The sequence below is a fragment of the Talpa occidentalis genome, unplaced genomic scaffold, assembly GCF_014898055.3.
Source record: "Talpa occidentalis isolate TD23 unplaced genomic scaffold, MPIMG_talOcc4v2.1 talOcc4.5, whole genome shotgun sequence".
NCBI classification, from domain to species: Eukaryota; Metazoa; Chordata; class Mammalia; order Eulipotyphla; family Talpidae; genus Talpa; species Talpa occidentalis.
Genome location: NW_023604861.1, coordinates 5,694,842 through 5,713,465, shown reverse-complemented (window position 1 = coordinate 5,713,465; position 18,624 = coordinate 5,694,842). Strand labels below are relative to the sequence as shown.

Genomic DNA, 18,624 nt, shown 5'->3' with positions numbered 1-18,624 from the left:
CGGAGCGAGCAGATGGCTCCGGTCCCCATTCCCTGACTGGTTCCAAACACGCTGCCCCTGAAGAGTAGCCATGGTGGGTTGGATTACACACCAGTTCCCTTTATTCTCTGCAGCTTCAGGCTCCAAAGCTTTTGCTGCTGCTTATTTGATAAGACATGTTCATCTGAAACCACCCCTAGGCCCACTGTCTCCCAGCCAGAGACAGAGGAAGGAGGGAGGGAGGGAAGGTCCCGCCCAGCCCTAGTCCCCTGATGCGTGGCCCACAGTCTGGTCTAGAAGGCACACCTGAAGTCCTCAGTGGGCCCTCCGCACCCCGGTGCCAGGACCCCCTCCGAGCAGCACTGGTCCCTGACCTCCCCCCCCCACCCGGGTACTGCGACTGCTCAGCACGCGCCTCTCTCTACTGCCAAGTTTTCCATTTTCTTCCAGTTCTTTCTCTTCCTCTAGACATCTTTATAGCCACCAGGGCACACTCCAGGACCAGCTTGCAGGACAGGCCCTGGACGGAGGAAACAGGGAACTGTGATTATTATCAGATTAATAAGAACAAATCCCAAGACCGACCACTAGAGAAGAACAAGAAAAGCATCTTCCTCCTCCAGATGAGCAGGTATCTGCAAACCCAGGTGTCTGCACACACACAAGAGCTGACCTGCCAAGCCAGGCTTGCGAGAAGCTTCCCGCAGGGAGGGGTCTTTATTCTAAGCAGGCAGGATGCTGAGCCCAAACCCAAATAAAGTCTGAAACTCCCCTCCCTGCGCCATGCAATACACTCTTAGCTTTCGTTGAAAGGGACCAAAAAATAAGCTGAAGGCTGCCAGCTGTCAGCTTTCTTTTTTACGTATTGTTGCAACTGCCACTTTTAAAATCATTCAACACCTTGAAGGAAATAGTGACAAAGATGGAAATTTCTTAGAAAAGAGCTTGAAGCGCCTGCTCGGCAGGTGCCGCCTGCCTGCAGCCAGCCTTCCCGGGCCTGCGCCCGCATTTCAGACCAGCAGACATGAAGTGCAGGGAGCCGGCGAGGGAAAGCTGCCGTGGCTTTTTTGTTTTTACAAACAGCATAAATATTAAGAAAGCTTTACTTCTTTTCCATTCCAGGGTACACTATGTTAATGCAGTAACTCACACGGGGGGAAATATAAATGAAAGAGTTTATAAACTTGTGCCCAGAAATAATATCATTTCTCCCCCGACATTCAAAGCACTGGGCAGTCCCTGCCCGGGGCAGGCTGGGGGTGGGATAAAATACCACCCAAAGGGTAGGGAAGGGGATGTCAGGAGCATCTCTGTCGAGGAGTTTGGGGCTAGCTGAACAGACTCAGCAAATGACTTTGAAATTGAGAGTCTGTTGCAGTAGCTGCCGACACCTCAAGGAGCAAAGGGGAACGTCCTCTGGAAAGCTGAAATGCTGACCACACTTGGTTATGGTCATGGTCAGTGTTTATGAGAAAAGAGACATGTCAACAGACTCCACGACGTAAATGGGGGTCTCTACTCTCCCTCCCCAACAGGCAGCCTCAACGGCATCTGCTTCTTCCCGCCAGGCAACCCAGAACACACCCGTCTCCCCACTCCAGACCCCACGGCAGTCTGCGGGCGCGGCGCTTCTCTAGACTGCACCGACCAAAGCGCCAAGTGCCCCTGCTTCTTTGATGAGAAGGAGTTTCAATCTCAGGCGGCAATGGGCACTGCGCAGGATGCCGGACCCCAGAAAGGGGGAGACTGCAGCTGTCTTTCATGGAGAGAGCCTGCCCCTGAGAACTCAGACCACGACTGGGGAGCCAGGTCCCCCGAACAAGAGGCTCCTCTCTGGGAATGACTGACCAGCCCTGTGAAAACTGCAGAATGGCCTTGGCCTTGACCTGGCCTTACCCTTCAATGAACTGAACAGCTTAAGTTGTAAATTTTGAATTTCTCCATTGCTCATTAATTTCCTTCCTTGGCCATTTAGTTATTTACAACCAAATAATGAGGTAGGATCACTTAGAAAAGGTTCTGTTTCTTCTGAAGCAAAGAATGGGAGTCATTTCCATCTCTTCTTTCATTTCTGATTTAAAGACTGAACCCAACATTTAAGATTCAAAGTTTAATGATAGAACGAGGTGTTCTTTCTGGGGATAATGGATGGGGGATTCCCCAGAGGGAGCCACAGTCTGCAATGAACTTATTGGTCAACAAACAGCAAACCACAAACATCAAATTGGTCATCAGACAGCAAACATGGCCCAAAGAAGCAGCATTACTTTCTCTTAGTTCATCTTTCAGCGTCATGGTCCCTGACTGTCCCTTCGTACTCCCGTGCAAGTCAGGTAACCTTCTAGAATGGTCTCCCCCACTGAGTCATCACTAAATTCATTATTTACAATTCTATTTCATGATCAGAGGTTCTCACCTGGGAGAGATTTTGCCCCTTTTTCTCAGGGAACATTTGGCTGCAGATGGAGACATCTGAATGTCACAACTTGGAGGCTACTACTGGCAACTAGTGGGTATGGGTCAGGGAGATGCCAGCATCCTCCAATGCACAGGGCAGCCCCCAAACAGCCCCCTTGCCAGCCTGTTCATATTTGCTGCAGAAAGACGATCCTGCCCCTCACTCCGAAGCGTTCCCATGAATCCCGAAGGAACGATCCACCTATAAATAAAGGAGTGGGAAGCAGATCTACTCTTTTGGTGGGAACTGAATGTCACCACCCACCCTCTGTGACGGAGAGGCGTATCACTGTTCACTCTTCTAGGAAAATAAAGTTGAAAATTTCACAATTCACTTCTTTTGGGTTCATGTGCAAATTATAATGTACTAAAAATGGGAGGTGCTGACAGGTTAATGGCTCCCGCTCCTCTGGTCCAGCTGTGCAGCTCGGAGGCTGAGGAATCACGGAGCAGGAGGAAAAGCGCATCAGAGAAGGTCAGCCTGCTCCGCGCGGCCGGTGCCTCCGCGGCCTTGAGGGTTGCGTGAGAAGACAGATAACATAACACATGTACTTAACATCCGCTGACTTGACTCCAGCTTTTTAAAAATAGCCTTTTAAGAAGAAGCTGGCAGCGCTTTTACTCCTTTATTTTTTCCCTTGTGCTTCTTAAAAATAAAATATAAATGTAACATATGTTTCAGGCAAATTGGCTCAGAACTCTGAAAAGGTAAAAAGAACTCTCCTAGACAGCCAGGACTCTCAAATAAGATCTCCAGGCCCCGTGTCTGCGCCGAGCCTTCCTCGCTAAGTCACATTTGGGGCCAACGTCCCCATGAAAGCGCCACGTTTGTCTTTTCCCCTGCGCCCCTTGCTATGACCAGCCGGGGCTTAGCATCCACGCTGCTGTGAATGCAGATTCAGACTATTTATACAGTTCTGATTAGAACATTTTGTATCCTTCCTGAGATAATAAGCTTTTCAAAAGCAAACTGAGAGCTTTGAATCATCTCAAACTCTGCTTTTTCAAGCACAGGGTTATATATACAATGCTCAACACATGTTAGTTGATCATTTTTATATCTGAGTGAAAAAGGAATAGGGCTGCTGTGTCTATAATTTTAGCCAATACCTCCTCTGCGCCAGGCACTGTTCTTATTCCTGGTTGAGTCTGAATTCACATTGTAATGGCGGGGTGCTTACAGAGACTGGAGAGAGAGATATAAAAGCCAGAGGGAGATCTGGATTCCAGAGAGATCCAGACGTGTGAACTGGAGGCACACAGAAGAGGAGCTGAGCAGGAGACTACTCCCAGCAAGAAGCCAGGAAACTGCACAGAGCAGACAGTGAAGTGGTAGGAAGCCGGGAAACCATGGATCCTAGGGGGCCTGCCCAGGAGGAGCCAATGGTGTCCCCCCCGGCTTGGAGATTGAGTGTGCTCTCAGGTGCTCCGTGGGCCTCAATCCAGAGCCTGAATCTATGATGCGCCTCCTCCTCAGAGCCCGGAATAGGGAAAGCAGGAGGAAGTTGAGAAAAACAAGGCTTGCTGAGCCAGACAGAAGAGACTGCAGCAACTGCTTCGCAGGCTCGTCAGATGACCTCAAACAAGTCACTGAAATCTCTCCAAGCCCATTTCCTCGTCTTTGAAAGGGGGTTGACCATGACCACAGAGCAGTTCAGGAGAACATGAGGCAAGAGCTGGGTGTCTAGAGGACACCTTCCAGCAGGGTTCTGTTCTGAAGGAACCAGGAGTCTTTTACGCGACGAACCCTGGTGTTATAACCATCGTGCAGAGAGCACCTCACTTGATTGTTAGCCAATTGTTTGTGTATATTAAGAAACTGTTCCCATGCTATCGACCAGCATCAAATGAAAGCCTACTCTGTGTATTGACATGAGAATTTAAGTTCTCAAAACAGTGGGGACCATCAAACAGGGAAAGAAATACTGACTCAAAAAATAAAGGAAGCTGGAAAGTCAGAAGCCACCCACCCTCTCTCACACAGCCCCACAGGTAAGCGGCGTTCAACCAGCTCCGTAAGTGCCACCAGGGGGGACCAGCAAACCTGACAGGTTGGGATGGCCCCGGATGAAGTGTCACCACTAGCTGACCAGTTATGGTCGTTGTGGTGGAGGTCCACGCGCATTAATAGATGGAGTGAAAACCTGGAGGCCTGAGGATAAAGCTCAGGACCAGCCCAACTCAGGCACGGTTTTTAACAGCAACTCAATATTGGGGAGTAAAAAACAATACTTAAAAATTGGCTCTTAAAATGGTTGAGAAAATTTCCCACAGAAGCAAAATTCAGATCCTCTTACAAGAGTGTTTTCTAACATTCATGTATCCCATTTTTTAGAAGGCCAGTCTGCTTTTGGATCCACATCAACTCCAGCTTTGCCGGATTCTGCAAATACAGTATCGATTCCCGGAGGAAATCAATCGCAGTTGAAGTAAGAACTGTCATCAAATTCCCATTTTCCTCCTCATTGCCAGAGCGCTACTGGAATGAGAAACATGGGCCGCGAAGGAGGGACTTCTTTCCATCTGACTTGCTCAGTAAATGATAGTGACAGCTCGGGCCCGGGCCACAACTCAATGGCTCTTGACCCAGAACAAACAGACCCGCCAAGGCCATGCTTGGGCTGCCGGGCTTGGGAAGCACTTTTGGGTGTGTGAAATTAGAACGAGCGATTAGAGAGCAACTTCCAATTTGGAAACTATAATTGGAATAGGCAGAATTCCTAGCTAAATTTTTCAAGAGCTCAGAATCTTCTGCCTATTGCAAATAACTTTAAGGTGAAGGAAACAGTATCTATTAAGGGAACTATCTATCATGCAGAGCTTATTTTTATTGCTGTGAAAGGCACTGAATTAAGCTATCATGCCAATGACCTTCACGCTGACTTTTTCTTTGCCTCTGCAACCATTGCACCCACTATCTTCTCTTCCCCCACACAAAATCTTGGTGAGCTTTCATCCACACCTTTATGATGGCTCAAAAAATAATAATGTATGAGTGTGTAGAAATATAAACAATAAAAAATGTTCTTTTTATTTTAGAAACCTGATAATACAAATTGCCCCTTTCACTTAAGAGCAAATTCATGATCAATTCATCACTTTTCGTGTCTGTATAATATTCCAGTTGCTCTTCCATTCTGAATTCTCCCTTGCTTCAAAAGGCTAGACAAGTGACTTTTTCTAACCATGCTTGTTGTTGTGTGTTACTTTATTGACTGTCCATTCCCAGAAGGTCAAGAAACTTGCCACGTCTGTCTACATGGAGGCACAGTCCCTCTTCATGCCTCCTGGGGCCACTCCTTCCATTCAGAGGATACTTCAGAGACCAAAGAAGGAATTCTTAACTTAGGACCTGAGGCCAAACATCCTCTCCTAGATTTGTACTGTCAAGTGAGAGTCTTCAATTTTAGATCTTGTTAAAACTGGTGGTAGAGTTGAACCTTTTGATTTGCTGTGGAGACTGGTTAGAACTTAGATACCTGGTGTTCTCAGTCATGAAAGAAAGAGGAATATACCTCAGGTGAGAATTTATAAGAATTGTTAGGCTGAATTGCCATTTTGGTGAGAGGTGTTTACCTGTTGAAATGAAGAATAAATTACCCTCAATTTAGTGTTTTGGGGGTTGAGGTGGGTGGTAACATACATCTGAGAAGGTGTGAATCTAAATCATACAGTGTTGTAAATCAATGCTACCTCAAATAAATATCTAGAATTTCCAAGATGTGAGATGTATTTTTATTTATGGCATTTGCCAAAATGTAATTCAAGTTAGCACATTGTTATATTCTGTGTTTAGCCTTCTCTACCTAATGCACAAAACTAAAACATTTGATCCTGTTCAAATCAATGCTAAGCAAATAAATAAAAACACCTTCACTGCCTATGTCTTAAACCCCAACTCATAACTTATAGTTCTGGATTCCGTAAAATATCTCTAGTATAATTATTAGAGTCAGTAATTGCAATTTAAAAGTGAAATATTTCCTCTAAATGGAACCTGAGCCACATTCAGAGCTTCTTAAGGAAATTCTACTCACTGGAACCGATCAGGGTGACCAGGGGGCACCTCTTGGGCAGTAGTGTAGTAGGCCCGGGCATTGCCTGATTTCATCGTAATGATAGTACTAACGTGAATAATCATCAGAGGGAAACTATAAATGCACAGCTTTTGGCAACTGACTTTACGTTTCTGGGTTTTCATTTTCCCTTCCATAAAATCTAGAAGTTAGGCAATAATCTGGTTTCTAAAGCTTCCTCCTATTTAGTCTTTTCAAATTCTAAACTTCTAAGACCATATGACCCAGGATTGCATAAGGAAAGATGTTTTACTTAAGGAAAGGTAATTAAGTTTAATCTTATTTTAGTAATTTTCCTAGTAAAAATATGTGGCTACACATGCCATTTACAAAAAGAACTAAAAGTTATATAAACAATTTGAAATCCTGATATATTCTGCAGAAAAAAATCAAAATTCTATTTTAACCTCACTCTCAGTCAACAGCAGGATAAACACCAAGTTGACGCAAAGTCCCAAATTGAGTATTTTGTGTAGTCATTACTAAAACAGGTGCAGAAATTTAAGGGAGTTAAATATCTAGAATTTTCAAGATGTGAGATGTATTTTTATTTATGGCATTTGCCAAAAGGTAATTCAAGTTAGCACATTGTTATACTCTGCGTTTAGCCTTCTCTACCTAATGCACAAAACTAAAACATTTGATCTCGCTCTTGTCCTAAGACATAGCAGATACATCAAGGCATTGTACACACTTTTCAAAAGTGCATTATGTTGGCTGCCACAGTTTGCCACCAAAAGGCACTTGGGACAAGGCTCGAAGCCACCATTTACTAATATGTTTCCACAATGAGTTCCCGCTCACGCTCTCACTGATGTTCTGGTGCCCTTTCAGCAGTGCAAGTGTACATGTCAGCAGCGTGCTTTACACACGAAGTAAGAGCACAGAGCTCAGACCAGCATGCTGCTCCCAGCCCCCTCCAGCCGTGCAATCTTGGACAAATTACTTGATCCCTGGCCACCCCTGTCCCCCTCTGTAAAATAAGGGTGTTGAGGCTGTAACACCAGGGCAGTTGGAACGCTGTCCTGTAAATGGGTTTCGGCAGCATCACCAGTCATCACGCTAAAGGGAGACCAGACCTACAATGAATTCTGCGTAAGAAGTTTTCTTACAGGCACTTAGTTTTCCAGCTAACTCTAGGTTCCTGAGCAGTGCAAAATGATTAAAGAAGAGGATTTCTACAAACACATCTGTGTGATTTTAAGCAAACTGCATTATGGAGGCAGTTATCTGAAGAGAACTACATTTTGAGATAAAATGAGAGATGCAGAGGGAGATTTTATGAAATAAATTAGAACTCACAGTCACCTAATGAACCCACACCTACCAGTACCAAAGAGGAATTTTAAACTCATAACAATGTAGTTCTTTTGAGAGCAGGGAGTAAAAGAACAAGGAAATGGTCAAGACACTAACTCTAAATTATCAGCCACCACTGATCCGAGTACCATCTGGGACCCCAGAAAAAATCTAGAATCCCTGCCTCGATATGCGAAAATCTGAAAAGAAGGGGCAAAAATCCACCAATGAGTAAAAAACACTGTACATCACAGCAACTGAAGCACAACCATCTCTGCCTTTCAGAATACATATTTGGGTGCCTGTTGGTGGGCATGTCCTCTCACAGAAAGAGGGATAAAAAGTGGCCTCTTGTCCTTTGGATTAACAGACAATTTGCATGAACAGACAATTTGGGAGGAACATCACAGTTGAAGCCTATGGGGAGCCGTGCTACTCATGTCGTCTGACAAAAGTCCGGGCATGGGGCAGATTTCTGAAAAATCAGGAATCTCGTTAGCTGACTCCAAGATTCTTCTCATTTGTGTATGGCTAGTTTCTACCATTGCTAAAATACGCATTTGAAAGTAAAACTGCAAATACTTATCAATCACTGAATAACCAATTGATGACAAATGGCACTGCATGATACAAATATTACATTTTTCATAAAATTAGTAGTCCTCTGCCAAAAAGGCAGCAATTCAACATTTGGCTTTACATTAACCAGTGAAAAAACTTCTGGAAACAAAAGGTTGTAAACATCTATCGGCCAAGTCTTTGATATAGAGATGTGGTCTTTTGAGGCAAGAGCTCATTGGAGAAAGAAATTCCTTTACTTTAAAGTTAAAGATAACAGTTGGGTGGCAGAGGTGAGCCATGCTCCAAGTATAAGAAAATTCCTAATAAACCAGGAGACGCCATAGTTGACTCCTGCTAAATTCTTCCTGTTTGTTTAGGGCTAATTCCCTAGGATGTGACAATTGGTATGGTAGCTGTTAGAGTATGCATTCAAGAATAAGTCAACAGCAATTTTGTGACTGGTTGAGCTAGTAATCACGGCAGCACAAATAACGCACTCGGAAATGGCCAATGTTACAACTACTGATATGTCACATATGGACCATTTTTGAGAATCAAAGGTTATAACCATCTCTGCTCCTGCCCCTGATAAAATATTTGTAGTTCTTTAGAACTAAAACCAGCAACCTTATGGAAGAGGAAATTGCCCCTTGATCTTAAAGTTAAATACGGAAACTAGGCTGACTAGATAGTTGAGGAGTGATAGGTAGAAAACTCTTTGTTTAGATTAGGAGACTTCCTCCCCTAATTGAGAGTTGGGGGCTAGGAAAGAGTCAGTGCGGCTTGCCTGCATGAACGCCCTCCAGGCCCTTGGTTCCTTAATATCAAATCAATATTAAAACAATATACTATAGATGATGATTTCTATATAAAAGCCTTCTGTTTTTTTTACTTTAATCAATTAGTTATAAGTTAGTCTAAACTTTATAGGTTAGTTAGAAATAATCTCTTTGTCTCCCTTCCCCCAGGTAACTTCCTGCCCTTTGTTTCCTTCAGCCCTTAGTTAATTGTTCACCATGGCAAACTTAGAAATGTTAGTTGCAGACACATAGGCTTTTTTGCTAGTAATACAATAACTGTTGGGTTGTTTAAAGTAAATAACTATTTTGAAAACATTTGTTTAACAACTGTGCCTTCTTTAAGACAAAGAATAATAAATGTTACACCTCTGCCGGAAGGCAAACAGACCCTTGGCTGCTCCTGAAAAAGAACATGTCATGATTATTATCTTCCTACCTTATGCTTGTGCACTCACGATTTGCTTAGTATAAATAAAGGGCTGCTGAGACCCTCAGCAGGATGATGTCAGCACCCTGATCAAGTGTCTGAGTCTCCTCATTCCCCTTCCCCTTCCCTTACCATTTCTCTACAATTGCGCCGACGCCTTCCCATCCTTCAGGAACCCCTGACACCCAGACTGCTGTGGCTGGCTCGCAACAGAAGCCCAACTGCAAAAGTGGACTGATGATATAGTAAGTTATCATTATGCTTTTACATGTCTCGTGTCAGTGTCAGTGTCTCTTGTCAGTGCTGACATTCACAACTAAACAGCACATTTCCTGAAGGTAGAATGTCTGTCCTTTGTCTTTACATCCCCATGAGCAGCTAGAATATATCTGGCATTTAATAAACAACTATTAACGTATGTTCTATCTAATCACTTAATTTGGCAGGTCATAGGAATTTTGTTTTGTTTCATTTTGTTTTCCTTTCAATTTTTTAAAATTTTTTTTAAGATTTATTTTTTTATTTATACAAGAGCTGGGGTACAGTCCAGAGTCGCGGGAGGGTGAGAAGATTCACCAGAGACAGAGCAGGGAGCAGAACAGGCAGACAACAGAAATACACTGCTGAGGGGAGCAGCGGGCGCGACAGGAGAGATCTGCTGCACCATGTGGGATTCTCCCTGGCCAGCCGGGAATCGAACCGGAGCTGCAGAGGCTGCAGACAGCTTCACAGTGCTGCGCTCAACCTGCTGTGCCACCAGGGAGGCCCATAGGAATTTTGAACACCAATTAGATGATTAGGAGCCAGTGTCTTTAGCACTGACACTTGCTGGTACTCAACAACTGGCAACATTATAGAATTTATGGTAGATTCCCAAATCTTTCCCACCCCCACTAAGAGAGGTCAGGCACTTTGAGACTCAGTTACACTCTGAGCACAGGACATAGTGAAATGTCTGTCAGCACAAGGTAGGTGTGTGATATTTATTGACTCAATGAACTACCGCCGCCCGGCCCCCCTAGTTTATACTGTTATTGCACCACTTATGCTCTATTATACTTAGGCTCATGCATGTTCTTCCCCCCAACTTGACCGCTAGGCCTGCTGGGAGGAGTCATGTGGCATTCAGCTCCGCATCTGATAACACTAATACGGTGGCAGGGCAACAAACTCTTGTTCAGCAAACAATTCTGAAGGTGGAAAGCACTGTCCCAAGGATGTGTGTTGCCCATCTACACAGTTGGCAAATTCTGACTGTGGCTTGCCAGTCCTGGCTTCAGCGCCTCCAGCCTCATAACCTCCTGAGGCAGCTGTGTCTGTTACGGAGAGAAGCAGCTCTAGCTGACAGAGAATTCTCCTTTGTGCTGAAATTCTCCTCATTTCTCCTACCTACAGGCTCTAACTTCACGAAGAGAAGGGTGTGGAGCCTGTTCCACTCCGAGAGGATATGCTTTTGAAATGTAGGTCAGTCATCTTGTCTCGTTCAGGACGCTTCTTCCCCAGGGGAAGCCTCCCGTATTCCTTGAGTAGTCCTTGTGTGTGTGGCCTCTGCATCAGTCATTCTCTCGAAACACTCCTGGAATCGATGGCCTTCTTGAAATACATCAGCGGGGAACACTGGCCTCTTCAGGGCACAGAGCACATGCCCCTCAGGCACAGTCCTCCCTGAACCCAGCTCAAAACCCAACTTAGGAGAAAATGGAGGAAACAGCGTCACTCCCTCTCTTGGCGGGTATTTAGAAATCAGCGTTCAATAGACATCTTTCATCGTCTATCTAGGTCAATTAAACTGGCCTGACATATGCTAGTTTTCACTTTGCTTAAAATCTCATCTTGTACAGTTCCAAATATAGGTTTCAAATTATCTAGAGAAAAATCACCCTAGAAAAATGCTAAAGTCACACAATCAGGCCTTTACCAAATTTTGGCATGGGTAAGGATAAAGGGGGAATGTGAGACCACTTTACTAAAAGCTGTGGTTGGAGGCTCCGTGTAAGTAACACTAGCTGTGGAGAGAGGTATCTGGCTGAGGGCAGAGGAACAGAGAGATGGGCAGGTGTCGGTGCAAGCATGACAATTGCCATAGCAACTGGAGATCCAGAAGGGACCAGAATTATCCCTTTTTATAGCTTCCTAATTAAATCTACCTTCAGTGCTTTCCCTGGTAATCTTGACAGCTTTGTGTTTTAAATATTATTTAAGAGGGACTCAAATTTTGTTAGGGTCCTCTGATCTAAATGTGATACGATTTTGGACTGCTTTTATCCTCCACACAGGGGCAGCTATCTCTTGTCTATGGCTTTCAAGAGCATTTTATCCCACTTTCAAAAAATTGTTTAAGTGATCAGGTTCTAGACCTAGCTTCTTAATCTGTCATAATTCACATGTATCCTCTTTCAATCGGCATCAACATATAGCCTATATTTTATTCCTATAGTTCACCAGCATAGTGTGTAAAACATTCTATTATGCTAAAATTCTTTGATTTTCATTCCATTGTAAGTGCTAAAATAACATAGTGGGAATAAGAACTGGCCCCTAACCTCAGCTGTCAACACAAGGAAAGGTGATTCTACTTTTCTGTAAGGGGCACTTGAATTATATCACCAGTCTTCTCTTCTTCAGATATAAACATATTAAAACAAAGAAAGGTATTTGGTTGCCAAATGTTATCAGGATTATTTTTATCCTGTGACTTCTCCCTATGGCTACTAACAGAAAATAATTCAGAGTATAGAAAATAGAAAATACACCCCCTCCCTCAACGTGCTCCCGTTCTAGTGCACATGCGAACAGTCCGTGGATTGGAAGAGTCTCTCCCATATCATAGTGACAGACTTCAGACAGCTTGCAAGGGATCCCCAGGTTAATATTAGTATTAGTATTATGGAAATATTTTCAAATCATTTCTGTGGTGATATCTCTATAGAGCTTTTTCTGAATAAGAAACCATCTAAATTGGTCTGTGTTCAAGGTTCAAGGATGCTGATGCTTTCATGTATGATCATATGATATTGGTGGTTCTATGGTGAATTAAATGACTTCATTTACCGTTTCCACGGGTCATCATAGGATAAAGCAAGGGCAACATTCAGGGTCCTTCTCTACTGAAACAGAGACAAAAGTAATAATTTTTAAAGGTATCCAGAATTGCTAAATGTTGTACTTCCAGAAGATCATGTGTTATGAATACCAAATGGACTTTAAACTATTAATAAGCTGCCATAAGTATCCTCATACCTCCCAGGTCTAGCCAATCTGTACACATGTCCATTATTTGATACAGCTACTCAGACACTTGCTGTAGTTTTGCCCCTTCTTGAGTAAATGCCTATGATCAATAATGATGACTATCCTGGGCCCCCCTGGTGGCACAGGGGTTAAAGACACAGTGCTGTCAAGCTATTGCCATCCACTGTAGCACGAGTTTGAACCTGAGCCAGCCAGGGAGCTAACCCACATGGTGCAGCAGACCTCTCCTGTCTCACTTGCTCCTCCCCTCAGCAGTGTATCTCAGTAGATCTGCCTTTTCTGCTCCCCACTCTGTCTCTGGTGAATCCTCTCACCCCCTGCAACTCTGGCCTACACCCCAGTTCTTGTATGCATAAATAAATAAATTAAAAAAATAATAATGATGACTATCCTAAAAGATGCCTCAGAGAGGAAATGTTTCAGCTCAGTTCCAGCATGTCCTCTCAGTGGCTACTTTTATGCTAGTCCAGCAGTTCTTTGTCTTCAGTTACTAGCCACTGATAATTTAGAGCTTCCATTGTTTCCCGCTCTCCCAATATCCACAAAGAAAAATACAAGTCTCTCTACTTCATCTCATCTAAGTCAGTGCATTAGGGCTGCAGCTTGGTCCTTGAAGTAATTCCTTTTGTTTGCAGAAATGTTGCAGATCTCTTCCTAAAACCAAGTCTAAATTCAGGCCCCAATTCCAGCAGAAGAGCTGCCTCTCACCTCCCAGAGCTATGCATTCCCCTTGACTCTCCAGTCTACACGGAAGAACCAATTCTCATCTAATCAGATTCGACCATTTCAACTTCCTGAGACTTCACTGCTCATGTTTTCCTGAAGTTTAGCTCTGGAATTCCTTTACTCCCCAGCTTAATAACATCTAACAAATTCTCAAAATCAGCTCTGTCATGTTATTATGCTGTTCAATGTCTGCCTCTACCTCCCTCTCCCTACCACCCATCCACCATGCCACCCTCACTAGGCTCCCTCCTGGCTACTCCTTCAGGGATGTCACACACTCTGTTGCCACTGGTGACTTTTCCTTTCTCTCAGCTTGAAAGGTCTGGCCCAGCCCTCCGTGAGGAGGCGCGTACCTTCCATTCTTTCATGCATTGCTCCTCTGTCTAGTTTCCAGCAAATCTCTCCTCCAGCCAAAGCCAATCATACAGAATCACGGTGCTTGTCACTTATTATATTTTTTATACCATATCTTCATCCATTGCTTTGCATTATCTTCTAGAACAGAAATGGTGTTTTATATGCCTTTTGTCTCTTAATTCCCCCACCCTGATATCTCTTACAACATCTGACATGCAGTAGTTACCAATGCCCAGCAGATACCATGGACACTCGCACCACCCTGCACACATGACACAGGCCCTGCCATGTCAGCTCTACAATTGCTTCTCACTGAACACTTTTGCTAATCTTGTCTATTTATGAAATTATTCATACTCTGCCTTCCCACATGAATTTGCTGCAACTTAAGATAAAAAATAGGGGTCACATGTTACCATGGCAAGTATTAAAAGCACAAGAGTCATCCCTGAAGGTGACGTGAAAATCTAGGATCCTGCCCATGGTGTTCCCAGAGTAACAGGTGGGTGCTTTCTCGTCCCGGTGCCATTCCATCAAACACACACCATCTGGCGTCTTGTCTGCTGAACTACGTGAAAGCCCGCCTTTGTTTTACATCCTATGTTACATGCGCTGCATTTTTTGACTCACAGACTCTTCCAGATTTCTTTATTTGAAATATGCTCACGAAGGAGACTATGCATATGACACTCTCCATTGCTCATTGAGTACCAGCCAGCTTTGCTTATGGAGCATTTATGTCGATCAACATTCTAGTTCAGGTTTACGAACCGTGAAGTGACAGCGTGGAAGCTGACGTTGTTGTGGTGCTTCCTCATGGCAGTTTTTCCTGTTTCAAAGATTTGTTTTCACCAGAAATGAATGATGTCAACTTTAACCTACTAAATTTATCCTCAGGTATGTTGGACAGTTTTACCTCATTGGGAACACAAATGTGTTTTCTAGTTGTTCAACGGCAGCTCAAAAAAGTAAGATTAATTACCATGAGGCCTGATGCCACTTAGGAAGTAGTAAAAGTGAAATAAATAGAATTCTAAGCTACTCAGAGTCTCACTATCGCTCTTCCTAATGTGACAATGATGGTGGTTAAATTTATGCAGAGGTATCAACTGAATGACTTACAGGATGAAGGAAGGTCAAGGCTGGAATTACTTAGCTACTATTTAACATCTAGTTTCCTGGGATTGAAAACTGTGTCTGTCTATCGATAAAACTATACACCAATCCATTCATCAAGCATATCTATCATGTTTACAACATCTATACTGGTCCTTCCCTATGCACTAGGTCTTCTGTTCAGTTCTTGGTTAATATTATCCAATGTCGTCCTTACAGTAGCCCAGAAAGTTGGCTATTATAGCTCCCATTTCACGGACAGGGAAACTGAGGCCTAGGTAAGTTATGAAACCCCCCATAACAACATGGTAAGTGCCTGGTGGTGCTGGGATTTTTGTCTGAGGTTTTACTGGGACTCTAAAAGTGTGCTCTTAATAGCTCTGCTCTGCTGCCTTCTAAACATAGCACACCTCTGTCCTATGTAAGTTGAATATTAAAATCGAAAACCTCCTCCTCCATCATTAAGTGTATTTTTAACAGCAGGCTTCAATATATTTTGGGTTGGTTTTAAAACAATATCCTCAAGACCACTGAATTTGAGCTTCTCTCCTTCACTGACTTCTTTCTCACAGCCCCTTATTTCCTGCCCTTGCTTTAATTTTGAGGGAGAAAAAACAACCTGCTTCTCTCAGTTCCACTGAGAATGCGTCTGCATCCCAGGTGACAGATGTCAGGTTCAGCTTGTTCTGAGCCTAGAAGGAGCAGATGCTGCTTGGAGCAGTCAGGCAGGAGGCTGAGTGGAGTTTATGGATGGTCTTACACAAGGATATCAAGTACTAACTGTATTTGAATCTCACAACCAACAATAGTATTAATAACCCACGTTTATTTACCACTAAAGGGAGATGCGCAGGGACCCTTGTGTGGGATGCCATGTGAATGAAATTATAACTTCCTCCCCAAGACAAAGTAATGGCTTGAGAATGACAATTATCTTTACTTCACAGAGAAAGTGAGGCTAAGAGAGATGATGATTGCAAGAGCATATAAACTGATAGTTTGTGTCCCTGTCCACTACTTCTTCTTTCTACTCTTCCTTGCCACTGATAATGGTAGGTGTAAGTGATTGGAAATTGTGATTAATCAGGATTTACTGACCAGTGACTGTCTCTTCCTGAAAACATGCTGTTCTGTTGACCGAGGAAACCCCTCCCCTGGTTTTCTCCTCTCTCACCTCTTCTGGAATCTCTTTATCAGCCTTGGGGCTTCTCAAGAGGTGGTTCAATGAGCTGCTGTGAAATAAACAACCTACATGTGTGGTTACTAACGGCTATGATGGGAATCTTAGGGTTAAATAAGGAATGAGAGCTTTAATTTCCAGTCTGCCAGATAAACCCTAAGATCTGCTGATGGGCAGATGGGGGTAAACCGTATGCTGTGAATGACTTTTAGCACACGAGAAGAATAGTGAATAGCAGCAGTTATTCAATCAGTGTTTATTTACCTATTCAAGCATCATTCAAATCATTGAAAAACCAAGATTGAGACATAAAGTCTGTCTTTACAAAACTCACAGTCTAACAGAGGATAGAAACAGATAAACACAATTACAAATCAAAGCAAAAAGAGTCCTATAATAGAGTTCTTAAGAAAAATATTGGGGGTGTGAAGAAAAAAATCCCAGCTAGCCCAACCCCACCATTAGGGTGTAGGTCTTGGAGGTGACTACGGGGCTCTTGTAGGCAGTAGCAGGTAGAAAGCATGGGGGAAACTTAAGAAGGGCGTGGGCATGCACTTTGTTAATCATTCTATAATTGTCTGCGTTCTTCCAAAAGGACCTGTGTTGGTGACTCCTGAAAACCTCTAACCTCCAAACCATGAGTGAGTAGATGGGAACAATCAGAGCATTTGCTTGCAATTCGCTAGAATATGTGGAGAATGTTGAAGGAAAACACAATAAATTGAAACTTATCAAATAAATGTATAGCTAGTGATGGCTAAAACAAGGGTAAGTAAAGATCTTACCAATATGCAAACCAAGAGGAGAGAAAACAGGCCTCCCCTTACACCTGGCGAAGGGACAGACTTCCAGAGCTAAGTGGACTTGAAAGGGGTCTCAGATGCTCACCAGCAGGGCTGGACCCTGACCTTGGGTCTCTTGATTCAAAACAGAGTCTTCTGCTGAATTACTTCCCTCTCCCTTTTCATCTAGAATATCTTATTTTTATGTCTGCCGATCCAGTGAACCAAGTGGCCACTCAATGTATTTGCCTCTTCCTCCCTCTCCGGTGGCGTGATGTGTTGGGGGACATATGCCTCCCTCTTGTAAAGTCTTCAATTTTAAATTGATGGTGAGAGAATTGTTCAGCTGGAATATCAGGCTGCAAATCAACAGCTTATCAAGGTCACATACAGTAAGTTCCCTATTTTGCATTTTTCTCTATTTATTTAATGTACTCTTTCCTCACTTTTTGGCATGCCGTGAACAGTGAAAAATATCATTCATGAACAGCAGTGCCAGGAAGCGAGCTGGCTACAAGAATGAGCTAGAAATATTTAGAAATGAGAAAAAAAAAGAACTTCAAGACAGAGCCGAAGGCAAAGTTTGGAGTGGGGGGTGAAGCTGGGGAGCACATCTCCGTGGAGAGAAGTGACGAAGTGTAAGATGGAAGCTTGAGATCGACGGGCTTCAGAGTGTGATGCTTGAGAATTGTGTTGCTTCCGAAGTGTTCGCTCGCTGACGACCCAGCCAAAGACGGCACATGCCATGTCCTCCCTGCTCTGGTCAGCCCACCGGCTGCTGCCTGACACACGGAGCTGCTGGGGAAAGGGCATGGAGCAAGACCTCACCCATCCTCAGGGGCTCAGAAGATGGACTGTGAATTCAGCCACCCAATTCCACCACTGGGCAAATTACCTCAGCTCCAGCCCAACTGCTTGGCGAGGCAGGAAGTATAATAATTCCTGCAAGAACTAAGTAAGAGTATGGCAGCAAATACACTGACACAAATTCATGCATAATAACGTTGTTATTATGCCTAGTAACCAATTGTTAGGATGTTACCGATTGTGGTTGAAAAGAAAGACTTGAGCATCTTCTGCAAATTATAGCCAGCTGAAGTGTTCTGTCAGTTACCTGGGGATTCATTCACTTTTTCCTAATCCTTTCCTTGATTCTCTTTGATAATCAGCAGCGAGAGGGAGGCTACTAGCAATATGAATTGGATAAGTGACGTTCATGATTTTTCACTGGACTATCCAGAAGTCGTGCATTACAACTAAGTTAAGCTAACTACAGTTAACATTTTTTAAAATGCTTTTTATTTTAGCCATTAACTGATTAAAATAGAAAGAGAGGATTGCATCAATATTAACCACAGTGGATGAGGAGCATGAAAACCAAAATAATGTTTTCACGTTCACATCAGTATCAACTCTACCTGAATAGTAAGTCGCAATTATATGTATCTTCCCAAGATAGCACACAAATTTAAAAAATAAATAATACTAGGGGAACACTTAGTGACAATTATACCCCATTAGGTTTTCCATTTGTTGAGAATAAAAACTACCACAATGTGTCATTTTCATAGAAATGCTTGCAAATATCAACGTGAATTCTTTCCTTGTATTT

At 43.4% G+C, this 18,624-nt stretch overlaps 1 protein-coding gene across 6 annotated transcripts in view; it reads right to left on the bottom strand.

Annotated features, from left to right (window-relative positions):
- FGF14 (fibroblast growth factor 14) overlaps window positions 1-18,624 on the bottom strand; it is a 477,163-nt gene that overhangs the window by 322,760 nt on the left and 135,779 nt on the right. The gene's annotated exons all lie outside the window — the stretch shown is intronic.